At 39.3% G+C, this 27,606-nt stretch overlaps 1 long non-coding RNA gene across 2 annotated transcripts in view; it reads left to right on the forward strand.

The window, feature by feature from the left end:
- Positions 1–682: 682 nt before the first annotated feature.
- The window catches only part of LOC115613190, a 141,794-nt gene continuing 114,870 nt past the window's right edge, over positions 683–27,606 (forward strand). For both annotated transcript variants that reach the window (XR_003993299.1, XR_003993301.1), the window contains exons 1-3: positions 683–939; positions 22,574–22,608; positions 27,056–27,144. This is a non-coding gene — a long non-coding RNA (uncharacterized LOC115613190). The remainder of the gene's footprint in view (positions 940–22,573; positions 22,609–27,055; positions 27,145–27,606) is intronic.

Below are 27,606 nucleotides of genomic sequence, written 5' to 3' on the forward strand. Positions count from 1 at the left end.
AATAAATCTAACTAAAAACCCAACTAATGTACAAGGTTCAGTAAGAGGGTTGACACTTGAATTAAGATGAAATTGCTGTAGTTTGGTTCCTCCTCAGCCTTTGAAATCTAAACGATCAGCAAAAGCGAACATCAAACTTGTGACTAATTGTTGAATGACTGAATTAATAATGATAATAAAATAACATAAGTTGTTCAATAATAAATGAAGTTGTTCATGTAATAACTTGTAATACCAATGTCTTACAGTGTATTATGGAACCTGAGAACATACTCACTTGCACAATAGTTACAAAATTTACAGGTTTTCCCAATCCAGGTGTGTTTTGGACATAGGGTTCTCTGCTCCACTGCCATAGCATCCCACCCTGCTAATAAATTCAAAAACTACTTTTTCCCCTCAGAACTTGAATTTTAATGCTAATATCCTGTATGCTCTATTTCAATTGGTCACTTCTGTTTTTCAGTGTTGCCTTTGGTTTCAGGGTGAAAGACTTCTTGTCTATATTTTTGCAACTTAGACCAAAACAAATTAGTTAGTTAAGTGTCCAACTATTCAGACTTGCTTTTGATGTCTAAGTTTCCAAGACATCAAAAACTCCAACAATCTCAGCAAATGAAAACAAGAACACAGGGGAAAAAAAAAAATCTCTTTTTTTTTTTTTTCCCCTAAAAGGCTCAGCTTTATTTTTCTCTTGTTGGAAAAATAGTACTCATTAAAGGAACTGAAGATGTTACTGAGACTACCTCTTCAGGCAGCATGACAAGCCCAGCAGTAGTGTATAGGAGTTTTTTCCACTGGAGTTTCTTGCAAAGAAAAATAACTCATTTTCTTATTCAGACTTGTATCTGATTGTCATCCTCCCTCTCTGTATGTTTTGTTGAACAGGCATCGACTGCAAAAACTACCCCAGATCGAAGAACAGTTCATTTGAATTTGGTGAGTATTAATTCACTTCATGCTAGAAAAAAGTGACTAGTGAAAATCACATATATTGCCCTGGAAATTATATATCTGGTCCTTGTGAGAGCATGGGAAGCAAATGATAGCAAATAATGTAACTATCATCATCTTTATGTGTTAGAATCACAGAAGGATGGATTTGTTTGGTTGCTGGTTGAAATTTTTTGGTTTGAATTAGTGCTAAATATTTACCTTGACTTGAAACTGTGTGTCTCTCTGAGCATTTGTATTATTTAATACTTTCTGAAGAGAATTGAATTCCAAAAGAAAATTGCTATTTGGAAAAGAAATATTGAAACACTTGGTCTAGAAAATAAAGCTTTTTATATTTGCATTTTCCCACATTAAACATATTCATCTTTCCAAAAGTGCATATATTCATATTATATCTCCTTTCTTATAACAAAATATTTCTTGAATTTTATTCTTTAAAGTCTTTGACTATTCAGCATTTATTTCAATAATTTCAGCAGATTGATATGTTCCTTTTTAGAACAAACAAATTAATTCTGGTCTTCCAATCACCAAATGGAGAAACAGCAGTTTGGGGCTTGCTCAGTTAACTACCCCTTTCTCTCCCCAGTATTCTGCTTCTTAAGAAACTGCATTTCCTATTGGAAAAATCATTCAAATGGAAAATTCTTGCTGGACTCTGCTCATTGCAGTTTGGGAAACACGTATAAATTTGCACTGGAGAATGGAAACCTGCAGCGTGGGATCTCTTGAGTAGGTTTTACAAGAAGAGCTATGACTGATTATTATGCTAATATTAACTTCCAATTGTTAATGAACCTTTCATCTTGAAGGATCCCAAAACACTTTACAGACTGCAGAGATCTCTCCCACTCCCACTGAAATGCAGCCAGCTCTTCAGGCTGTTCTTTGTGACTTGGTGTTACTCAATAGTAGAAAATAACCTCTGCCCGCCTCTACACCGGTGATGTTTAGAAATGCAAAAAGTAATTACCAAGTTGGACTGCAGCCAAGGCACTGGTTCTGACACTCTTGTTCCTGCGAGTGAAAAGTGCTATAGTATCTTTAAGTGGCCATAAGTCAGAGCTTGGGTCCGGCTTCTTATCAGAAACAGAGGTACAATAGGGAGTCTCAGGGGAGGACGGGAGCTACTGCCTCACTCCCAGTGTGGTTTCTTGCAGCAGCTCCAAGTTTCACTTGGAGACTCTCCCATTGGAAATTGGGCTGATGTAACCCTGTTTGTCTTGTAAAACTGAACGTGGTTATGACCTGGCTTGCGGATGGTCACCATGCTGCGGTTTGCAATGGATTAAGCTTACGTTAGGCATGTGCACAGATGACACTTTTAAAGTGTGACTTTTATTTCTGGAGATAAATGGTGACTTTCTCTGCTGCTAAGAAATCTGAGAGTTTTTTTTTGCATGCATGTTGGGAGTTAACCTGGAATATGTGTGCATTTCCATCTACCAAGTATTTCAACTGTACATGGAACACAGCTGCACTCCTGTTCCTAATGACATGTTTTATGAAAAAATGTCAAACCAACTGATGCTCTGAACTTTAGAAAGATTCAATTTCTAATTGTCTGGATCAATAAAAGGAGCCAAGATTTCTTAGCAAGGTTCAATCCCTCTAATTGATACTCATTTAAATTAACTTGTGTTTACTGTAAACGTTCTTGCTGCATGAAATGTGCTTCTACTACAGAAGCAGTGATGATTTTAGTGATGGAAGGAAATGCTGCCTTTTTGGTACTTTTATTTGGAATTTGAAGTCCATTAAAGTGACTTCATAAATTCAAAAATAAATCCATTGATTTCTATGATTGCCTATAGTTAATGAGCATGTGGCATTTCATTTGGAATTAAAGAGGCATTATCAGCCCTAACTTTAGGCTTCATTAAGAAAAAGATGGGGAAGAAACATCTGCATTTTAAGTGGTCCTCTGGAGTGCTGGAAACTTTGAGGTAGTAACATAATGCCAGGTGCCTTCAGCATCTGAAGAGCTACTTTCTGGGTCTGAGTAGGACCAAACCTTGCTGATACAAAGGCAGCCAGGGCTGACGTCTGACCCGGGGTGATGGGCTGTACTATCTTCTTTGGGCATTGATTTGGTAGAGTGCTTAAGCATCTGTTTAATTTTCAACAGAAGAGGAGATCTAGTAGACTGTTTACACGTCTGAAGTTTATCACCTGGTACATCTTGGGCTCTATGTGTTCCCCTTGGGAATTTGACCTGAGCAAAGACTTCAGGAACAGTCTCCAGGATTTCAGTTTAGCCCTTGCTGGTGAGAAGCCCACAGCCAAATAGGGGAGCTGTTAATGGTAAACATATTAATTTAAGAGCAAGAGGTAAACAGAGCTCCAGCAGCAGAGAGTGCCCTGCAAAGCAACTTATTTTGGAGCGATGTGGAGAAGGTGGCAGAAAATCATGGGAATTGCGGTGCTGTGGTGGGATGCTTGTGGATCTTTTCTCCCTTTTGCTGCCTGTTTGAAAAGCTGTGGGAGAGCGAGGCTGTCCCACAGGACCTCTATGTGACCCCAGTCCCACCCTGTCAGTGACTGTGTGTGTGCTTGCCCATGTCATGGCAGCGCATGGATGGCTTGACAGAGTTTACAGCTTTCTGGCTTATTTTAAGTAGTCTTGGAATCTTCTGCATCCTCTAGCAAACTGGGGCAGGCTGACCTCTAAGCCTCATAATCTGAGCATAAGTTAAAAAAGAAGCCCAGAATTTTCCCCTTCCCAAATAGCACCGCTGCCGACGATCTCTGATCCAGCTTTAATGTTTAATTGGATGACCGGGTTTTAAACAGAGCATTCTTTAACCCGGCTGACTCTGCCTGCCCCCCATCCCCCTGCCCAACAGCAGCCTCACTCCAGTTATCAAAGTGTCATTAGTAGAGACAGCTGCCTGTAAACAACAGGAATGTCAACACAACTGTCTCGGTCAACAGGAATTTAACTTTAATCTGTTCATTACTTAAAGATACATCATCCTCTTTCTGTGCTGTTATCTACATCACTTACAGACAAAGGCGGAGAACAAATTGACGGCGGGGAAGGGAGGAGGGTGGACCGGTCCTGCCTCGGCCAAGCTGGTTCTGTTCATCATTTCCAGTCCCTCCCCCCCAACCCTTTGCAAGTTCCTCTCCTGTATATGTATATATATTTGCCGGATCGCGGACGAAAGGGGGTCAGGAGTTCCTTGTTTAGCTGGAAACAGATACTACATATTTATAAATGTAAACTTGGAGCGCTGCCAGACTCCTGCATTTAAGTGATTAACAAATGTTTCCCTTCAAGTGGACACCTCTTGTTCTAAATATATTTGACAAGAATGTAAAGAGTCAACTGGAGGGTAGAAAGGGCAATACCGCAAAGCATTCCCTTGCACAGGCCTGGGCTCCGCAGCCGCCGATGCCGCCGGCGGGTGCCAGCCGAGCTTTAGGACGGGCAGGCTGCCAGCTCAGCCCGGCCTCCCCGCTGTTTAACGACAATGGATTTACTGCTTCTCTGCATATTGGTGTTATTTTGTGTAAACAAGGTTAACGCTCCTTTTAAATTAAATACACCACCTGGTGACTGAATGCCTGACCTTGGCAGGCGGCTTTCACCTGGGCTCCAAAAAGGGTGGGTACCCCCCCGGCGGTGCTGCGCTGGCCTTTCCCACCCGCTGGCTGCCTTTAATGCCTCGTCCTGTGAAAAGCATGTCAGTCTGTGTGGTGTGGTGCAGAGCGTTTCTGGGGCTGCTCCCACCTCCAGATGCACAGGACATCCAGGAATAGGAATCAATTACTTGTAAGCAAGAGTGTTGTTCTCTCTTAACCTTGTAGCTTATTATTCTTGTCCACCCTGGACTTGCCATTTCCCTCCTGCTTTCCCCCAAATAGTCCTCTTGCTTATTCAAAACACATCTGATCTTCCTGGATTTTCTCTTGTGGCCAGAAGGGAAGTTTCTGACCCTGGTCCTTTCTTCCTGATCAAGAAATGATGGGCAAATTTGAGACCGATCTCCCTTTCCCCTTTCCAAATGATAATGTGGAAAAAGAGGCATTCTTACCTTTGCCAAAAGTATCTAAACTTTTTCACATCTAAAACATCATCTCTCATACAGGTTCAACTAAGATGTTTCAAAGGTATCTGATTCTGCTACCTTTGGTATCTCTAAAAGTGCCTCTCTTTTAGGACTGAAGTAATTCATCATGCTGTGTTAAGAAATAAGAAAAACCTATACCAGCTAAATAAATCTGAATTTTATACACTGGAATTAAGAATCTGCAGCTAAATAGCTATGTAGTCAAGAAAAGCTCTTGAAACCTCAATAAACAGACCATAGAAATCCTACAAATCCTGTGAATGAAGCATGTTTGTAAACTCTGCAGTAGAACTGAGACCCACCGGGCCCAGAGACACACAGACCTTATAAATTTCACAGTACGCTTGAGGCCAAAGAACCCACTGGTGGTACAGGTCTAACCTTCAGTGGGTCTCAGCAAGGAAGGACAGCAAATTTGGGAGGATCAGAGGGCTGCTGGCTCCCTGTGTGGTGGCACCAAGTCCCTGGTTAAAGACAATTCAGTATAGGTTTGCTGGAAGAACTTCTAAATCATTTTCATGAAAGCAGCTCATTGTTGGAACTAGATGATCTTCAGGTTCTTTCCGACCCTAACTGTTCTATGATTCTATGATTTTTGTGGTCTGACTTAGTGTCAGCATCTACCTTTCAGTCATCCAGTTTGAATGGGGTACATGGCTTTTTCTTCTAAGGGTGACACCCCTTCCTAGCTGTGTGTAGGTCAGTCAGTACATATTCATCTTCCTGTGAATCCCTGGTGGGTACTCACTGCTATGTGATTTTTTTCTTAAATATTGGACCACAGTGTTAGTCTTTGATGGTAAAATTAACAAACTATTTGTATAAAGAGAATTTCTTTCTGTTATTTCTCATCAGCTGCTTTCAGTCTTACTTGATTCCCCCCTTGTTCTTGTGCTATGAGAAAATGGAGTGAAGAGTTTTCTATTTTTTCCCCTGGAAACTTTACAGAGAAATCTTAATAATTTTGAACAAATATTTAAATGTCCAGATAAGAGCACTCAGTTGGATAATGAAATAGAGATGATGGGAAATAATCTGGGAGACTTTATTTAGACTAATAGCTATAAGACATTTTTTAAAAGAAAGTCCAGACAGATAGGTGCAAAATATGTAAAATACTATGCTATAAATACATGTGGTAAATACAGCTTTCCCTAAGCATTTTTGGAAAGAATCCGCTTTTTCAGTGACTGACTGCCAGAACATTTTCTGTTTTTACATTAAAAAATGCTGCACATTTAGAGGTGAAACCTTCAAAGACGCAAACCAGTGCAAAGATGTTGTCCAGTTCATAGGCAGTGTGCCTGGAACTAGGAAAAGGCCATTCCAGTGCTGGGGAAAGCGATAGAGTTTTAAGTGAGGAACAAAAAGCATCTTTTTCAGAGAGCTGCCACATTTGTTGTACAGATAAGGCTCATCTAATTAAACTATCATTGCAAAGTCCCCAGATTCCCCAGGCTGTTCTTTTGCTCTTAGCTGGAGTTTGGATTCAGTACTCCAAGAAATGGAGTCTTTTTGAACTCCTTCCTTTTTGTGTTTCAAGGATTGTTCTCATCTGTGCTATAAAGAGCCCCTGTTATCTGTAACAGAGTGCGGTAGCATCTATCCAGACTGGACCACACAGTGATAGAGCTGAGTGATACCTCAGACCCATTTGCTTCCTCCTGTCTGTTTTCTCTCATACAGAATTGTCTCTCCATAGTCTTACAGAGCAGAATTGCTTTTAATGAGGTTTATGATAAGCTCCCCATGTCCTTTTCCTGCTTCCAGAAGCTGTTTGCTAAAGGACTCACAGTTTGTTTCTTTAACAGCCAGAACTAAAAGCAGTTCTGTCATCACAAAGTGTCAGCACTGTTGTAGGAGCAGGAAAATGGTAAGATTGTATGAGACTCAGCCAGGTGCAATGGCCAGTACTTGAACCTTCAGACAAATGGTCTGAGCAGGTCAGTGTTGAAATACCTTGCTTATATGAAAGGTTTTTTCCTGTACATCCATCATTTTGTATTCAGTCCGCAGTGTGTGCACCTGAACTGACACACACATAAATGTAGGCATCTTTGGTTCCTTAAGGTGCAAAGCAGACATCAAACACCATATGAGTTGCATATCATGAATAGAACAAGAATTACTGCTGAATATGGGGTATGATTGTCCTTATAAATACATCATAGAAGTAGCAAAGTGAGGAAAAAATATTTAAATTAGTAAACTGTGCTGGAACACAAACAAATGGGATAAACTGATGGTGAATAAATCTGGTGAATAAATCTAAACCTTAGAAATTAGAAGAAGATTTTTACTCAGTGGAGGACTGATACTCTTGTAGGGGATCATAGAATCATAGAGTCATAGTATCAACTAGGTTGGAGAAGACTTTTAAGATCATCAAGTCCAACCATTAGAATAGCCTTCTAATAGGTGCAGTTAAGGTAAATAATGAAACTAGTTTTAACTTGGAGTTCAGTGCATTTATAAGTGGGATTACACAATGTAGTTGCATAGTGGAGAGCTGGATTAACTGACCTTGGAAGTTCTTTTCAGCTTTATGCAACATTATTCTATCTAATTATTGTGTGGCACTAACCTTCAACAGGACCTTTGTTTGTTTCAGTTTTCTGTTCTAACTTAACCAAACTTCAAATAATTTGGTTGAAATTTTGCATTTTGGCCTGGAAATTAGTACTTTTTCCCTCTTAAAACTGCTTTAGATTGAAATTGTCCAGGCATGTTACAGAAAAACTTGTTCTGTTCATGCATTTTAGACCAGTTTAATACAAAAGACTTAGCGTTTCCATCTCTGGAGGGTGGGAATGAAACTTGGCAGGGTGGGTCTCTACAATTTGCTGCCTTATGGATCAATTTGCCCCACTTTTCATCCAGCTTCTAAGATTCTGAGAAAAAAAATAAAGCCAATTCACACATGGTCAGCAGAAACTCTCTGAAGTTCAGTAGCCAAGTTTCCAGATAGTGCATGCACTGAAGATGTGCCAGCTTTTGTATGTATAAGCAAATTGCATATGTATTATGACTGAGAAGAGTGTGAGCCTTTTTTGTGTCTGGGATTGGAGGGACTGAGCTGGGCTTCTGCTGAAACTTCCTCCTCCTCTTTTCTGAGAGTTGCTGTGGTGCCAGAACTAAGCAGAGATGATTTTCTTGCTGCTTAATTCTTCCCATCTGGTGCTGTGTGGAGGGCAATGAGGAATTCTGACATTTCCTAACTGTTGTTGTGGAACCATCAGGAGTGAGCCAGGAAATGACCTCAGGATGTTATCTAGTCCTTTTCTGTGCTAGGGCAGGTTAAGCAATGCTCTGGACAAAGCTTACCAGTGCTTCTAAACAGCCTTTAGTCCCACAGGTCCCGAAATGGTCTGTTCTAGCACTCAGCTATATTCAATTTCCTTAAATGTTTTTTGATATCTACCCCAAATTTTGTTAGCTTGAGTGAACATGTAAAATTGTTAGTTCCTTTCACCTTTACTTCTTGTTTTATGCTTTTGAAGGCTGTTACCATTCCTTTCCTTGTCTTATTGAGGCTGAGCAAATTTAAGTCCTCAATATTTCCACATTGGTGGAAATGGGACCTTTTCTATTTGGTGCAAACCTTTATTGGATTACAGACCCCAGTCTTCCGGCTGGTGCCTGGTGCTGGGAAGCATCAGATGCTCTACAGATTGCACATCATTCCAATAAGGCATTTTCCTTTTTTCCCCCTAACATTGTTGATTCAAGTTTAATCTGTCACTAATGGTATCTCCTAGATCATCTTCCACAGTAATGCTATCTTACCTACAGGATGTGGCACTTTACATTAATCCCTCTTGAACCACATGTTGGTTTATTTAATACCATTTCTCTAATTAGCCAAGATAATTTTGTATTTAATGTTGGTCTCCAATCTGTCTGCAAATCCTACTGGTTTGATATCCTCTCCTAGTTGAATAACTCTATTACCTCTACCACTACAATGTTATTTGTGAAGTTTTGGGGACTTGACTTGGCAAGCTTTATGAAGACAATATAAAACTTTGAAAGATTTGTTGAGACTTGTAAACAAGCTAATAAATACAGTCACTGATGTCCCTGATGTTGGAAACTTATAAACTCTCTCCTTCATGCAGACACATACAAATACTATTTGGCAAAAGGATGGCAAAGAGACTTATAAGCACAGAGAGTGCATGTTGGAATCAGGGCAGTGCTGCTCTCATTCAGCTTTTCTTATCTTCTGTGCTTCTCTGCAGTGGAATAATGTCAGCTAGAAAGGCTTGGGAAAACAAGAAAACTTGAATAAAATGTAGTGGGTCTATTGGGATTTCTCTGCTTGTATTGTACTCCAGTTTTACCCTCTCTTCCTCGTCCCTTGCTTTCTCTTGCCTTGTATTACTCAATGTGTGTGTGTGTCTGTATGTGTGTCCATGCCAGCTAGATGCCAACAGAAACCAAATATAAAAAATTGTTAATTTGATCATTCTTTCTCTGTCTGTGTTCCTCTCTGAAGTTCCTATTGTTTCTGATAGTTTTCTTGCCGTGGGGACTGGATTTTTGCCAGCTGAGTGCCAAAAGCCAGTCAAAATAAATAGATACATACTAGGGATTGTAGAGATTAAAATACCTACCATTCTGAATTACCCAAGGGTAATATAGAAATACCATTTTGTTAAAGGTACCTGATCTGCTTTTATTAGACACAGGATTACTGATGAATGAACAAAAGGAGAGATAATTTTTTAAACCCTTGATTAATAGTTTATGTCTATCTTTTCCACCTCTTTTTTGAAAAGATGGATGTGGTAAAACCCCAGATATTTCCTGTGGCTTACCAAAGAGAGAAAAAAAAGTCAAAGGTAGGGCAATAAATACCTCTGCTCCTGCAAATTGGGTGATTACCTTAAAGAAAAGAAAGAATACAACTTTTCCTCTTAAGTTGGACTGTACAATCTTGCATTGTACAAACTTATTAGCAGGTTGACCACATGTCTCAACGAGGCCAATCTATCCTTGAATAAGCACTTCTATCTCTTCCGTATCCCTGGGCAAAACCAATGTTCTGGAGCTAAGATTTTGTGCTTAACTATAAGATAGTTGAGTGGATTTTGCTTTAATAAGATTAAACAGAGCATGCATTATCTGATCCAGGTAATGTGGGAAGCGCAGAGACGGGGAAAAAAGTAACTATAGGGAAGAGGGTAAGTTGAACGTAAAGAATTAGTAAACAGGCACTGGAGGTTACCCTTTTGGTACTGTTGCTGTATATTCATCTCTGCCTCAAACATGCCGATTATTTGTGAAAAAGATCAGTTTGCAGATGCCGTCTTCCAAGGGCAAAAACATACAAGAAAAGTGTTGCTCTGAAGCACAATGAAAGACTAACGTGCTACATCTCTTGCTCCATTACAAGGCAAACTTTGTCTTGACAACAATTACAGTAATCAAGTTTATGTAATTTGCAAGAGTTGCTGTCTTTCAGTAACATGAATGAAACTACACAGAACATTTTGCAGAGGCTTTCAGTATAAACAGGTGTGTTGGACTAACACTGAAACACATATTTTGAACAAAGAAAGTAGACTTCTGGGACAGAGAGTTATTCCCTTTCTATGTATGAAGGAATGCTTTGGAAACCTCCATTGCTAGGAGCTGCCACAGCACTACAAAATGAGGCATGCAACATCATTTTGCACTGGGTAGGAGACGGGCTTAATGACTGAGTGGATTTTTAATTTCTTAATTTTATGACTCCTTTCTCTAGCCCAATCAGATTTTTTCTTTGTGTTTCTTATAAAGGCCACAGGTTCTCAAGGATTATATGGCAACAGCAGAATAACAGAACAATGAGAAAGTTTGAGATCAGATGCTTCCTCTATTGTTTCCAAAGCAAACAGTTCCAGGAAGCATGCTGTTCCCTGTGTTAGAGCTCTGTAGAAAGACCTTATTACACTAAGTATACTACAGGAGATACAGAAGCAGATCAATATGTGGTTAAGTGTTTTAGCCTTACTTTTATTATGTTTGACAGTGACGACAACATCGTGTGTATGATGTCACATATAAGATGACTAATGTGTGTACATGTGTGAACCCCTTGAATAAACTGGTTTTCCCATAAACTTTTAGGGAAGAGCAAGCTCCCTGAGAGCATGGATTGAATCTAAAAACAAAATAAAGAGGCAAACAAACCCCAAACTAATTTCAGGTCTTATGAGAAGCTGCAGTGGCATCAATGTCTGGAAACATCTAACACAAGTGGTTTCAATCCAGAATGATTTCCAGGAAATACTTGTCTTAAGTTGTGCTTAAGAAAATGTGTCATCAGTATGTTGTCTGTGTTCCTGACCCACAGGAGGATGAAGAACACTGCAAGGCAATGTGAGAAAGTAAGGAAAGGAAGCAAGAACTTCTTGTGCCAGGTGATGATTTGCTCTTAGGTGAAGATTCCCTCCAACACACCAGAAGTGAACCAACCAACATGAGCCACTTTTCTGTAGAGAGCTCAGTCTCTGTAGTAGGCCAGCAGCCAGATGAGGGGTTTTAAGGAAGAGTTACGGCAGTTATAAAGAGGGAAAAAATTTGCAAACACTGATAATAATACTCCTACACAGGAAGGTTTGAGCCAGTCACACTACTCCCCCCACTTTTCCAGTGAGATTCAGAGTTACATAGGAACAGGAGATTGTTTTGGCTGGGATTAGATAGCACAGATGGTACCAAAATGTGTAACACCTACCACAAGTTCTTTAGTTTCATATCATCTGCACAACAGTTCTTCTTGGCCTTTTAACAGTTCATTGAATGGAGGAAGAGGAGAAAAAGACATGGGGCAATTTCTGGAAATGTGCATGTTTTATTTTATCTTTTGGGAAATCCATATAGGAGCATGTAGATAGTTTCATATAAAATCTTGCATATATCTTCTGTGAGATAGTGTGAAACTTCACTTGGCTCTTCTCTTTCAAGAATCCCCAAAACTTGGCAAGTAAATCTCACAACATATTTGAGAATTACATCAGTAATCATTTTGCAGATACATACAACAAGGTACAGGAATGTTAACCAGTTTTCCCAGAATCACCATAGGAGTTTGTAGCATGGGCTGCTCTTATCTCCATGGAGCTTCCCAGGAATCCCATGGACTTTGTTTTCTGCCCTGACATAAATTGCATCAGCCTTTGGTTTTCTTCTGTGGCTTCATAGGTCTGCTATATGACCTACAACAAAACTTTCTCTTCCTGTCCTAATTTTTCAAATAAATGCTATTGTAGCAATTCATCTGCAGCTTGTGATCCCAGGAATATTTTACTACTGATTCTAATACCATGTTTTATCAATTCCTCTAGTTGTCACCTTCCTCTACAAAAGACACTCAATTTCTGTGCATTTAATAGGTTTTTCCAGGGGTCCAGAAGAAAGCAAATTGAAAATACACCTCGCTCTTAGAGAAAAATACAAAAATTTCTAAACACGGGCACTGAGGTGCCACTGTGATGGACATACTAGAAATAACGAGACTTCCAGGTTGAGATTTTCCAGGTTCCCTATTTGATTTGATTGCAGCAGGTACTCAACACTCCTAGGTAGCTTAAAAATATTCATTGTGATGTTATTTAACAATTAGGCTGAAAGCATGGAGTATTCCCTGCAAACTAACTAGGAAGAGCTGATGACCTAAATCCTGTCTTTTGAATACTCAGCCACACAATGTAAAAGCATTTGAGATATTTTTCCCTAACTAATGAGAGACCTTTAGCTACACAGAGTAAAGGAAGACACTGGGTCTCCAGATTAAATGGAGATCTATGTGCCTTAGGATTTCTAAGACGGTTAATGCTCAGGGAAGGATCACGCTAACCACATTTACAGTGAACTCCCTATGGATATAGTACTTGTGAAGAAATTACATTTAGGATAATGATGAAAAGTTAGTTAGTAAATTAGGTCTGAAAAACATATCTGTGAAAAAGAAATATACAGTTTTCAATGTGTCAGGAATATGAGGCAAATGCAAGGTGTAATTCAAAGTCATTATACCACTTGCTGTAAATACGGCTTTCATAAAGCCAGACTACTCATATACTCAGATAACCCATCCTATTATTCTGGCAGCTACAGGACTCCTGAATCACACCTACTTGAACCTGAGGGATTAGAGGTTTTGCTTTTTAAAGAGCTTAGGTGCTGGGCTGGCCACATTTTTCAGACCTCTTTGGAGAAGCAGGATTGATTCTTTTTTTTTTTTTGTTTAAACAAAAAAATCATTCAGGACCAAAAAAATAGACATAAGCGAGCCTCCTCCTTTTGTAATTGTGTTTTTGAAAATCAGACACGTAAAATCTTTTGTAGCTATGGGCTTGAAACTCTCTTTTGTGGAAACACTGGTGCACTGTAATTGGTTGAGTACTGCTATCCAGCCTGAGAGGGTGACCTTTCACACTCTGCCCTAAAAGAACACTATAGAAAGAGAGGTGGCGTAATCTGGGTTAAAGGCTTCTTACTAACATGTTGAGAGCTTGTTTCACACACACACAAACAGTTGCACGAAAGCCCCAGCCTGATGATAACTTAGCACTTTAGTATGGTGCTCTTGAGACAGCCCTCTTCTGAGAGAATAAAGAAGGGCCCCTTAGTTGAAATGCAGGACTGAAGCTCTTCATAACCACTGGGCAACTGTTACGAGGGAAAAAGAAAGTTAAAAGAGATGAGAACAAAAGGGGCTATCCTTGTTACAAGGCTCTGGTTCTAGACCTGAAAAACTCCTCTCCCCTAATCTTTTTATTATTTTTCTCTGTATAGCCCTAGGTTTTGACAGTGAAATCTCTTGTCTTTCTGGGCAAGCATTTCAGTGCTGTTTAAGAATTCCCGCGGGCCACCTTTTCATGGTCACTTTGTACCCAGAGAAAGAAGAAAGAAGGTAGGCATCTTTGCTTATTTGGTTAAGAAGTGAAAATAATGGGTTACGTCTAAGGTTAAGGAATTAGAACCAAGATGTATCTTAAACAGTTTAAAGAGTCTAAACACTGTGCTATGTTTAGCACATAGGAACAGGTAAAGATGTGCTTGCCTAGGTTGTGTGCATACATGAGACTTTCGCGTTTGACTTCAGAGGGACCGAAATCACAGCCAGCTCTTCCAAGTCACCAGCATGGGTAATGGTCCTGGGTGCCATGAATGCAACATGATCCTTTTGCTTGCAAAGCCTCCCCAGGGCTAGCCATGTGCCCTGGGCTGATGGGTCACAGGAATGACTGCCTACATCAGTAGCTCCCTCGCCTCTCCATATTTTAATGCTTACTTCAACATAGATTAATAGGTACATCTGTCTCATGCAGCTTATCACTTTACGTTTCATTTTCCCACCTTATTTCTTTCTTAGGTATTCTTTTCCATATGTCCCAGTTTTCTTTCTTCCAAATACCCACATATTCAACAGTTACTCTGCTATTCCAAATTATCTGTGTATTACTATTGTATGTGTAGTTAATGTCAACAAATTGTTATGCACTGTCAGTGATTCTTGTTAGAGGAAAATAGCGGATATTTAGAAATCGCTTTAGAGCAGTTTCTTATCTGCTTATATCCCATATGATGCACAAAGTAAAATGAGATGATGAAGTTCTATATTTATCACAATATTAGACTCTCTCATAAAGAATTTTCTTCTGGCTAACAGTTCATATGACCAGGGAATTCCAAAGTCAGTGTTGAAAGTCTGGTTTGACTGTGGACCTTATCGACTATAGCAGTACTCCTTAACTTCATGATGTTTCATGTCAGGTAGTGCAAAGTGCCTGAGCTCTTTATTGTTTCTGTTAGCTCAACGCGCTTTGTGTCCTCTGCAGCAGAGTTAAGCTTTGTTAGCTGTGTCTACATTTCTGACAATACTGACTCATTTCCAGTCTTCTTAATTACTGTTTTGGTACTTTTTACTTTGAAATCTTTCAGGACTGGCAACTCCATTTACAACTCTTTCCTCCAGAAAGAAGCCCCAGAGGTATAATGCAGATTGCAACCACCAGGTGACTTTGCTTCACCATGGAACTGGTTATCCAGGCTGGTGGACCAGCCCTGAAAAGGACCAACAAGACAACTGACCACTCAGAGCTGCAAAATCTGATTCTAAACAAAGCAAATTTGACGCTGTTAAGTTTAGTTTCTTGTAGATTAAAACTTGACCTCTTTGCCTTTGGAGACTGAGGTTCAGGTTCCATTAATTTGTTCCAAAAAATACATTTGATGAGCTCATCACAGCCTATGCTGGGGGTATTTTGTCACAGCACAAAATCACCACACAATGCAGCATGATTGGCAGCTGCTTCCTAAAAGTGGCCCTTAGTTGTGGTAAGAAAGGTTGCAGCTGCTCATGGTGGAGAGCCATTAACAGTGATGGGGACTTGCCCGCAACGTCCCTTTGAACCATGCAGAGCACTGGCTAGCCTTCCACATCTCTCACTTTGGGGTTCACCCAATTCTTTGCCTCACATCCACAATTTGGGAAATAAATTGTTTTGCTTCTGATGGATAAGCTAGTTTACATATAGGAGCAACTGAGATTCCAGAATGTATTTATAGATACATCTGCACAGAGAAATACTATCATTTAAAGAAAAGAAAAGGAAAGGGAAACTGCAAATTTTATTTCTAAACCTTTCTACCAGGAAAGGTGACGAAATTTAGGGAAATGAGCCACAGCTGAGATGCCTGACAAATAACTCTCATGGAATCTATAAAGTGAGTTTATTTGTGCCATCTTTTACAGGAAGAGCTGTGTGTGAGTTTTGTAGCATTGCCACTGGGGTTGCTGAAACACCCGGCTGGTGATCAACATTTTGGGTGCTCATGAATAACCGGAATACAAGCACCTTAAGCACAAATTCAACAAAGGTTTTTTCAAGTTCATCATCACATATGAGATTGCATCATTCATAGTGGCATTTATAGCCATCAGTACTATACAACCCATGGTAACAGATGACATTGCACGCTGAAAGAGGCCATGAAAGGTCTTTCATACTGTTTCCTGCTCCTAATGACAGCTTTTACTGCCAGTTAGGACAGAATCCAAACACATGAAGTAATGATGGCTGTAGGTGTTGATTTGGATATGAAATGTATAACCTAGCTTATGCAGTACCAGTTAACAGAGGCAAGTTTTTCAGTGCATGTGCTTTATGAACAGAGCTGGAGAAAACTATAGGTGGAGGGACAGAGAGTATGGGCATGAAATAGGATACTACTACCCTTTTAGCAAACAATTTTATGTACGGAAGTATTTTGTGTTAAAAATGTGTTTGGATGCCCGCAACACATAATCATTTGGACATCGTGCCCTTAGAGTCTATTCCAATTTACCATAAGAGAATATACATGTCTGTGGGTCCAACTAGTAGGTTTCTCAGCCAGATGTGTGTGAAGTTTATATCTCTCTGTGTTTTTGTTTGGGTGTGTATATTCTGCACATGTATGTTCATGTTTAGCCAAAACTTTCACATCTATAGAAAGCTCATGAATATTTTGTAGCTTTTGTCCATGAATTCATTCTTGAGTTTTACAAATAGTGATAATTTGGAAAAATAATGTCTGAAAGGCAATACCACTTTACCTGTGAATGACCTCTTTCTCTTTTTATTTTCCCTAGTTTGGCTATGTTTTCCCAAACAGTCTGCGAAAGTGTTTACTGGTCTATTCACTTTTACTAAACCTGGGGCATTAACAGCAGGAAAGTGTATGTATATATATACATAGTAAGTATAGTTACATCTTTTCCAGCCTACAGCTAAAAAGAGACCTTTAATTGCACTGAAATATGATCCCTGCAGAGCAAATCTGTTGGCCAGTGCAAACTTCATGCCATGCTGTGCTGGATGGGTCCTGTGTTGCCTGTGAGTTTGCTGCTGCCCAGACACAGCCTGGTGTTGATAGCTCATGGCTGTGGTCTTGCATTCCTTGTTGGACTATAGTGTGCACGTGTGTGTGTACACGCATGCGTGTGTGTACGCATAATAAGCAATATAGGGTAATCCCCTTCTGATGACAGAAGCTTCAAGTGGTTACAAGTAGCAGACCTGTTCTCAGATGCCTGAGGTAACTGTCTGTAAGGTGCAAGGTAAAGAAATAATTAATTACACTTACTGGTTAAAATGGGTGAAATGATATATGATAGCATGCTTTTATTGCAAGTGCTTTGATTCAACACCAGGCAGGGGTTTTGGTGAAAGAAGTGTCAAGACATGGAGTATTTTTCTGCAGTCAAAAGTTGAATTTAACTAATCACCCAGTGCAATTTTACCTGTATCAGATGTTCACAACTGCAGTGCATACAGGGGGGAGGAAAAGAAGTGAAAGATGGAAACAGAGAGGAAAAACATCGCCTAAATTCTGAACGTGTAGTCTTGCTGAGTAACCGCATTCATAACAGAGTGGGAGTGATTTGTTCTGACAACAGAAGACTACTAATTTTGCTGAATTAACAGCACTACTAGCAGTGGGTGGAGGGGAAGAGGAGAAAAAAAAAAAGAGAGATTTGTTATGGACATTCTCAGGATTATTTATTACCAGGTGATATAAAAGATATGTTGTCTACAGTATCACAAAAAGTTCAGTTGCATCCTCTTGGTGTGTTGCTTGAGCAACTAAAAATCTGGAGCAAGATGCTTGAAAGAATAAGATGCATATTTATATTTTAAAATTAAAGCAGGCTTACATTCACTAGTGAAAGGAAAAAGCTTAGAAAATCAGCTCGGATTCCTTCTTCACTCTAAAGCAAAGGGCATTTCACTATGGGTCTTTAATTTAATGTAAACTTTTTTTCATTCCTCACACGTGGAAAGACATGAGTCTAAAGTTATTCTCTACTGAAAAGATTAATATTTTCAATGCAAACTTTGGAATCCACTTGGATAACCCAGAGCTTCCAGCTGTTGTTTATGCTATTAGTTAGAAAATCCCAGTGCCGTTCTTTTAAGACAAAATTATTAATAAAAAAAAGGGGCTCTATTTGAGTTAATTTTGCAGAATTATGTTAATAAGCACAATTTGCACCATGCAGGTTTACTTTGTGGTTTGTGGTGAGTTTGTAGAGGTTTTGTGAGCAAACCCAAATGTGGTGACAGCAAAACCTTTCCAAAGCACAGACTTTTATGCTCTAAGCACAGAATTTCCTTTTGTGGTCATATGTGACGTGGTTTTTGGATAATAAATGTCTGTAATAAGGTTTCCTTAGGTTGGCTCAAAGGGCCTGTGCCTTTGTTTTTAATGGCTGTCTTTGGAGGAGTTTCAGTTTCCTATATTTTCTTAGAATTTGAGCACTTCTTAAATTTAATGACCTAGAGGCTGATCCAGAGTTGTGTTGCTCACTCACCACTTCAGACCATGAGTGTGGACAATATACCTCTGTATTACCTTGCCTAGCCATTAGGACACACTTTTATCCAACAGAGGCATTCGAGAGAGGTAGCTGAACAACACCCTTGGCTTGATGGCCAATGGCATGTGCAGTTAAGAGCAAATCTTAGCTGCTCTAATTTTTCCTGGTCAATGCGAGAGGTCCCTAAAAGGGCTAGAAGGAGCTGGAGCTGCTCTGTTCTCCGTCAGGATGGCAATGCAATGGGAGCACAGCCGCCACCAGGCAGGCCTTCTGCACTAGGAGCATATGTACAGCAGAAGTTTTCCAACTTCAAATTTCATAATTCCATCCTCCTCAAATCTAAACTGGTGAAAGAAAAAATATCCCCCTCATGACAGCCTGGATTGTCTAAACTGATGCTATTTTTGTGATGGAAGGGAGAGCAGAGGAAGGAACCACATTTGCTATAGAAACTGGTATCTATTCCTACATAATAAAAAAGCAGATGAGGTACTGATTTAAATAAGAAAAAAAAAAAAGCAAGCTGAAAGAGGAACCAACATGTTGCCAAACTCAAACCTACCGAAAAACCCCAACAAAAAGCCCAACCACTGAAAAAACATGCCTTTTGTAAGGCGCTCTTTGTCACAAATCAGTAAAAGTTGATTCCTGTAATGAATTAAAATATTCCAAAAGCTTAAAGCTCCTATCACAGTTGACCTTTAAGGCATGTAGCAGCAAAGAAGTTAATACACTTTGCACATGTTGCAGAGCAACAGGTGGTAGAAAAACCCATGCGGGCTCCTTGCATTCCTTACTTTTCAAACTGGTGGCCCCTGGTATTCTGGGATTTACACTACCTCCCCCAGGCTCTGACTGACAAGCTAATCGGTGCGCTGGGAAGCCCTGAGCTATTGATTCCACTGTAACAGAACACCTCCCCGTCAATGAAACTGCAATGAAATGCTTCAACAACGAAGAAAGGGAGGCATTAGGCTGTTGAGCAACTGGAAGAAATTTGCTTGTAGGTAGTGCGGCAGAAATGAAAAGGCTCTCGGGGGCACAAGCTTGAAAAGCCAGGTTATTAAAAAAGCCACAAAGCCGGAGTCTGGCTGAGTGGAGAAAAATAGTTATGGTTCAGTTAGGCGTATCTAAAAGGAGGAGGGAGGGGAACGCAGCTTTCAAAATTGCGTTAATCCCCCATGTACTTAATTTCTTTTCTTTTATGGCAGCTTGTAGTATAGCAACAAGTATTCAAGCAGTTAATAATTTTAAACAGTTTAGCTTTCCGTAGGCAATATATCTTTACCCTTAATTAAAGTTTTATTTTAGTAGTGGGAAAATATTAAAGTGACATTCTGATCATCCTCTAAGATGGGAAATATATGATAATATGAATATTTTATTAGACAAACTATTATTAAACAGCTGGTGCAAAATCCTAGCCACTGATTGGTTTGTTCGAAATGCAGGTCACTTTTTCTTAATAATGGCCCAACAGCTTTCCACTCATAGTAACAACCACTGACACACCACCTGCAAACACAAAGGTCTTAACATCTTGTACCAGAATACTAACATCCCAAAAGCAGAATTGGATCCCACAGGGTCAGTCCTGTAGAGGGTTCCCATTTTGGGGTAAAAAGCATGCCCAGCACATCACCCGGGCTTGCCTCTCAGGTGGTGGGTCTGTACTTGGATTAAGGGACCATGCTCTTTGCTTTAGGAGAGCTGAAGGGATGGGGATCAGAAGGTGAATGGTCTTGGCCATTTTAACTGGGGGGGGGAGTCAGAGGGGAGCTGTTAGAGCTGAGCTTTGTGGCTGGAATTTGGATCTGCCGTTAATTCAGGAGCCAGAATTTGCTGACCTTCAGGCAGTGTGCACGTCCAATCTATTTACTCAGTCTTTTCCTGAGTGAGCTGTCAGGTTTTCTTTTGGAAAGTTCTCTCCCCGCTGCGTGGGTTGTGGAGTACAATAAAAAATGTGTAGGCCTTGATTGAGGCAAAACGGTGCCTTGCTTAGGCAGATGGATTAATTTCTCAATGACAATAAAATGGCTGACATTGTACATAACGTGAAAATGGCAAAAGTGGCCTTTCTAGAAATTTCCTGTCCCATCAATTATTGCCTGTTGTAGTTTCAAGAATTTTGCCTTGAACAAACAACAGAGACGGGTTTTTTGCAGAGTTTTCTTTTGTTGATGGCGGTGGTGCCATCTATCTGAGTCTATCTATGAATATAAATATATATAGGGTCTGTCTTCTGTCTTCCTGTAATGGAGTGCTCTGTGTGGAGGGGATGGGCAAGCTGGATGCTAAATGTTAGGCTCAATTCGCTTGATATCTTAACCCGTCTTTTAAGCATACATGTCCCAGGTCTGCCTCCTTTGCCCACAGGAGCTGTGCTTGAGTGAGTGCTGAGCATCTCGTGTCTGCGAAGGGCAGAGCTGGGCAGCAATGCCTGGCTGGCTCCAGAGCCACAGTAACAGGAACAACATCCCTGAAATAAAAAAGGGAGTCAAAGAGGCAGAGAAAGTATTAAAAGAAAATAACCCTAAAAACTTAAAATCACAGAAACCCAACTCCTACCCATACTGAAGCCAATCAGAATATTGACTTTTATTTCAGTTTGACCAAAATGGGAAAAAAACCTATAAAATCCTTCTTTTATTAAATATATTCTGCCTGAGGAAGAGCGGCACATGCACAAATCATGGATCTCTCCTAAAGTTGATCCGTATCTGTTTACCTTTATTCTGTTCTTGTCCTTGGATGAAATTCCTCTGAGGTTGACGGACATTCACCAAAACCTTGGATTTGTGTCAGCAACATTAATTAAGCTGAATCCAGAAATATACAGCCCAGCACAGAGGAGTTCTGTTTTACATTTGTGCAGTCTGGGCCAAACTCTCATGGACTTTCCACTCATCAAAATGAAATGCTTCTGCCATGAAATGTATATGAGCAATATACAGCTCAGCTGAATAGCAGACCAACAGCTGTAGACCGAACTAATAAATTCCCTGAATACCATGTTATCAATGTTTGGGATGTTCTTCTAACCCCAGATATTCCTACCAGTGTTTTTTTTTTAGATTAATTCGTTTTGGTCTGATAGATTTTAAATTTTAGAGACTTCAGTGGTTATCCGATGATGCGAAAAAACCACTCAAGAACATAGAATGTCCATTTTTAGTGTGAGAATTTTGCAAACTTTTACAGCGTTTGTGTTTTATGCTGGGAATGTTACCTAATAGAAAAAGCAATTCTGAACTCTTTCGTTTCACCAATTAGACACTAGTGTTTTATGAGTAATTTCCCATTTAAAAATTTTTAGTCTTGTTTTTCCTTTAAGTGTCTCTAAATCAAGTGTTTTCTTGATGTTTAAGAAACTGAAACATTAAAAGCTTTGAGTCTTTTTCCAGTCTATAAACTAGGTTCTTATGTAGACTCTAAACTGGACAACACAGGTCTAGCTCATACCAGTTACTGATATGGAATCTATTTTCTTTCTGCTACTTTGCTTTAATATGAATTTATTTTACAGCTTATCATGAACAGGAGGGGTAGAGGAGGTCTGGAGATAAGGAGTTCTTTTCAACTATTCATATAGAGAAAGAAAAAGAAAATAATTTAGCAAAATTATCTAAGGAAGATTAAAAATAACCAGAGATGACTGGAACACCTTGGAGAAGAAAATCAGATCTGTTTATTCCCTATGATTGTTAATATCCCTGTAATTATTGACTATTATTAGTGAAAATGTAAAAAGCAACTAATAGAAGGTAAAAACCTCAGAAATTTAATGCAAATGGAGTTGATTCCTCTTCAGTCAATGGGCTTTTAAGCTTCCTTCAGGCTTTAGAATTGCAGAGAAGTCAGTATTGGCATGGCTTATAGCAGCTGTTAATGCAACACATGCCTATCATTTGCTGTTGACAGGCATTAATAAAAACCTAATCTGAGGAAATTATGAAAAACCTACATATTATGCAATCTGGTTTATGTTTTGGCACGTGGCAAGCATTGGTCTAATACAAAGGAAACCATCATGTATGAGCTTTACTGGCATTGATTCCGCTGTAAGGGCAATTATTAAAATGTATTTATTTATTTGTAAATGTTTGATCCTTTAACTGCCTCAATACTCAGATAGGTTTGCTTTGTGGTACCGTGGGTGTTACTTTAAATCTTTCTTTTACAGAGACAAGAATCCTGAACAGCTGTTACTGACTTCAGGTAAGAAATATGGAAATTCAACTCTGATACATCCCTTTTCTGTCCAACACTTCCTCCTCTTTTTCCCAAATGCTGTTTTCTTTGCAATGCTTTGAGTAGTCCCATTCTTTTAGACCTGAAATCTTTTAAGAAACCTCTCATTTTTTCCCTTTCCCTTCTCATTAGGGAATGAAGCCTTTTCAGTAACACGAGCAAGAAAACCTATCACTGCCGTAGATTAAGTTTTGTCTTTGTCTCTTTTAATGTGAGATGCTTCTCTGGCGTTGATGTTGATAATCCACATTTGGTTTTGTGCAATTACACCTTCTCCTTTCTCCTGAGTCTATCTGGAGCTGCTGGGAATATACTGGATTTCCCTGCCTCCCTGCAGACATGTTAAACCTTATTTACTAGTTTTACCCTATACAACAGAAAACATGTGTTATCTCTTAAGACACCATAAAGTTCTGTTATACTTGTAATTTGGGCTGTGATAAATTCTTTCTTGCTAGCTTCTCTCTTTCTCCTTTCATTTTTGCCATTGTCTGAAGTATTGTACTACTAAACTCTTTAAAATACCTAAAATATGAATGCGTAGGGGAACTTTAAAAGGCACAAAGGACAATCAATAATATGTGAGTGAGAAAAGGGGTAAAAGAATTCTACAGATATTCAGGCTGGAATGTGAGTGCTAAGAAGTCTTTGGATAAATTCAACACAGATTTGGCCTGCAGCTCTAAACTGGCAATTCCAGTAGAAGAGCAGACCTCTACCCTGGGGTAAGGAGGTACAGAATAATGCCTCTTTGAATTAGTTTCAAAATGTTGCTGTGATGCAGATGAATTGCTCCTAGGTGCCGAAGTGCAGTGCACCAACATAATAGCATATTGTTAAGTCACACTGCCATTAAAGGATATAGTTATTAATCAAATTAAGTCAAAACACAAAGCAAGTACAAATTAGTATCAGATGACATGTCTCACTGTGCGCAGAGAAGAAGGAATGGAGGGAACCTGCCATTTTAAAAGATCACAATCTTTCATAAAACAAAAACAGAAGGTGAGGGAATATCCTACCACATAGTAACTGGCAGCTGGTATGTGCTATCTGGACAGTATTCATCTTTAAACTCACGTGACCATCCTAGAGTGCTGCAATGTAAACGGTCTTTTTCAGAAGCTTGGGCTAAACTTTGAATAGTGTCTGTTTTTGGAGATGTGAGAAATGTTTACCAAGAAAGACAAAACTACTTGAAACTTAAGGGGTCTAATATTTTATTAATTTTTCCATCCTGTACATATCTTGCCAGTGTAATTTTTTAGCTCCAGAAGCAATGTTTCAATTCTCATCGAAAGATGGTTTGGGGGTGGAAGGCAATTTTAATTTGCTATTTCAGTAAGTTCTGTAGAAACCTGTCATTTGGGGGTTGTGAAATTGATCCAAATATTGTGATTTTTGCACGTTTGTCTAGGTAGCCTTTCACAGCAATAAACAATTCACTAGTTTTGTGTGACAACTAATCACACATGAATACATGGATTTACTTATTGTTACGTGGACATAAGTGTGTATGTGTTCACAAGTACCATAATATTAGCTTCAGCACTCCAAATTCTTCCAGTTGTGGTTAAAATTGGTGAGTAGTTTATTGAGAACAGTGGTACTTATAGTGCCTAAAGGTAATGTAACGACATTCAGCAGTGTTGTAGGGTTAGGACTCTGCATTATGATGTTCACTCTTGCACTAAATTTAGTTTCTTTATGGATCATCAGAAACAGATATAAAATGGAAGCACAGCCTTCTGCACAAGAGGAAAAGAAGCCTTTTCCCTCCCTGTTTTGAAACCATTGTGTCTGCTCAGGCATTATGTACATGGCTATCACAGGATAATCTGACTTTAAAATTATTCTAAATTTTGCTTACAGATAGGTTTGCATTGTTTGTAAGCGTTGCTTCAATTTGGAACATATCTGGTAGGTGGCTTTGTGAGTTACCTGTCAACATTCGAGTGTGTTTACTTCATTAAAGGCTCCTGAGTGTGAAAGTTTGTTTCCCTTCTGCTCTTGCTTCCGGAATCTATGGTTTCCTCATCATCATGACATTGCCAAGCATGGTGCTAAAGTACTACTTCTGCGCAAGAGAATGTCATCATATGGGATTACAACCTTAAACAAAAGTCACAACAGTAAGGCACTCAATCTCAGGTGAATTGCTTAAACAGTGCATGTTTGTATTAGCTCAAATGTTAATATAGACTGCTCTCTGCCATGCTGTATTTGTTATGGGTGACAACACCTGGAGAATATATCTTTCAGAACTAGACAAAGAATAAACATGTGTCTGACCCACTAATAAATGCACTGAGATGCCACATAGTTTGTTATTAGTCTACTTTAAGTTATCACTAATTAAATGAAGGGGAGACCTACAGATGCTGAAGATAAGGACACAGAAAAAAGTTCCGGATGGGTATTTGTAGATCACAACTATTTCACTGAGTTTAATTGAATTAGCTGAATTGCTAAAGAATGGCAAATCATCCCCTTCCTTAATCATCACTTTTTGGTGATAAGATTAAAGGGTATCTCAAGGATGTATGCATATGTCTCATGATGCACAGAAACAAAGAAACAGGATGGCATTTCAGGGAGGTTGTGCTTGAAATCTTGGAAAGACACAATCCTAATAGGCTAAGCTCTAGTAATCTTTGACCACATCGGTGCTTTATGTTCTTCGAAGGTCAAATCATCATTTGATTATGCTCTGGCTAAAATACAGTATGATGAGAATGACTGGAAAAACTCTTCAAAGGTGGTATGTTAGGCGATAGTAAAGATTTGGAAATCTGAAGAAACAAAGGGTGGAAGGCTCCTGCTAGATAAATGTAGGTCTCTGCATGTAGAGAGACTGCTGTGTGGGCGGCTTAAAACCAGACTAAAACCCAACATGTGTGCTTTACTCAATAGGAGTGGGCTTAAAAAACACCTTAAAATTCTTTGCTCATTTGAGGCCTGAATGGGAGGGGAATACAGCAATCATTATAGGGTGTTAGAAACAAATCAGCCCTCATTTAATTGGGCACAGCTTCCCTGAAGCAAGTAGTGTTGCACCTGTTTGAACTAGGGCTTCATCTGGTCTGCTGAAGGTAAGTTTGAGGCCCACCAACACCTTTCAGATGGATCTACCATAAGTCAACAACTGATGATAACAACCTTCAACCCCAACAGCAAACAATCCCCATTCCAGAAGAAGTGTTCGGAGCCACAGGGGAATACTGGGAAATATAGCTCTTTTGAGAAAGAATGGGCTTTCTGCAACTAGCTGTGATTAGTTCTGAATGTTCACCAGTGACCAAGTAATGCAGTCATCTTTTTCTATTGTATCTATAGAGATATAGGGGAGATACAGGAAGATTATACAAATTAAGGAGAATGCATGTATAGTCACATATTAAGACGATAATAGATTTGAAGAGCTATTCCTGACTGTGTCTAGATTAAGCAATTCTGATGATGAACCTTAGTTAAAAACAGTTATCGAGATACAATCAGCTTTACACATTACATATTCCAACCCCAAAAAGGAAACAAAACAGAATCAAAGCTTCTAATCAGTTTACGATCCAGAGATTTTGCCAGCCAAACTTACTGGAAGAAGTAATGTAAACAGAAAGATGCAAGCAAAGTCAGTTAAGTGGAATTTAAGCTGTCAAGCTACAGTGTAGAACTCCATTACCATATCTCCTCATGTTGTTTTTTTTTTAATAGTATTCTCTGAAAAGCACTAGATGTAATAAAGTCAATTTAAAATTTGTTCTACCAATCTTTTGCATCTGTAATTTTCCCATTAAATGTAAATGCCCATGAGGCATGCTATTTGCATTACATTGCATTTACAGTCTTTAAAACAAACTATAAATCCCCTCCTTGTTTCATGTGATTGATGCTGTGTGTATAAATACCACCATAAACCTCAAAGGGGGCTAACAGTGACAGTAAATTAAAGTTTTCAAGTCTGGCAGCATCTCAGCACTTCAGCCCTTGATCTTAAGCAGCGTTGTTAACCCCCGCCTCATTGCCCTCCTGAACTCACCTTCCCCCTGCCTCCCCCTTTTCTTCTTTTCCCTTTTTCCTTATTCTATCCCTACTCTGATTTCCTTGGGAAACACCTTTCTAACCATAGAAGCTGAACCAAGGCAGGAATATGCTGTTAATTAAAAAGAGGCTGCAGCTGTTTGCCAGATAGGGCCAGGTCATAACTTTGCTGTCTTGGCCTATCTGAGTCCAAAACTCTCAGGCCATCTTGGTTTTGTAAACAATAGTCAGCCACAGCTTTTTTGATTATCCAGGACCACTCCAAGAATTAACTGGCTTTGAGGATATTTATTCTTTCTATGTTTGGTTTTTTATTTCTTCTTTTTTTGTTCCCCCTGTCTTTTCTGATTGCCTTTCTCCGATTTACTTTCAGGCCATATGCAGAAGAAAGAAATTGAGAGCCACCTCCTCCAAAGTTGAGAAATGCATCATTGTGTCATCATTAAGTGTTCCAGTTAATAGGTAACTCCACTCTTCTTTATCAAGTTTTGTTAAAATAGACCTTGATTTCATCCTATTGAATCTTGGCTTTAAGAGATATTAGTTCCTTCTGTGATGTCTGCCACTGTTTAAATAGGAGACATGATTTATGCCAAAATTATCCAAAGGATTGTTCTATGGGTTGAACATAACCTCCCTATATGTGAAGTGTAATGCAGGCAATGGGATAATGCTCATTTGCCACCACTAAGAGCCTAGTTCTCTATTTTTCACATCAGAACCGAGCACCAACAGCTCAGCCCTCCATCCTGCAGCCAGGAAGAAATATTTCATGTTTTTACCTTTTCTTAGAAAAAGAAAATTATTTATGAGAGCATATTGATGCTACCATATAGAATCGGTGGGGCAGAGGGAATTCTTTTCAGATCAGGAAATGATCTCAGGGGGAGGGAAGGCTGTGACAGCTATCCTATTGCTTTTTTC

Source organism: Strigops habroptila, chromosome 9, assembly GCF_004027225.2.
Source record: "Strigops habroptila isolate Jane chromosome 9, bStrHab1.2.pri, whole genome shotgun sequence".
Classification (NCBI taxonomy): Eukaryota; Metazoa; Chordata; class Aves; order Psittaciformes; family Psittacidae; genus Strigops; species Strigops habroptila.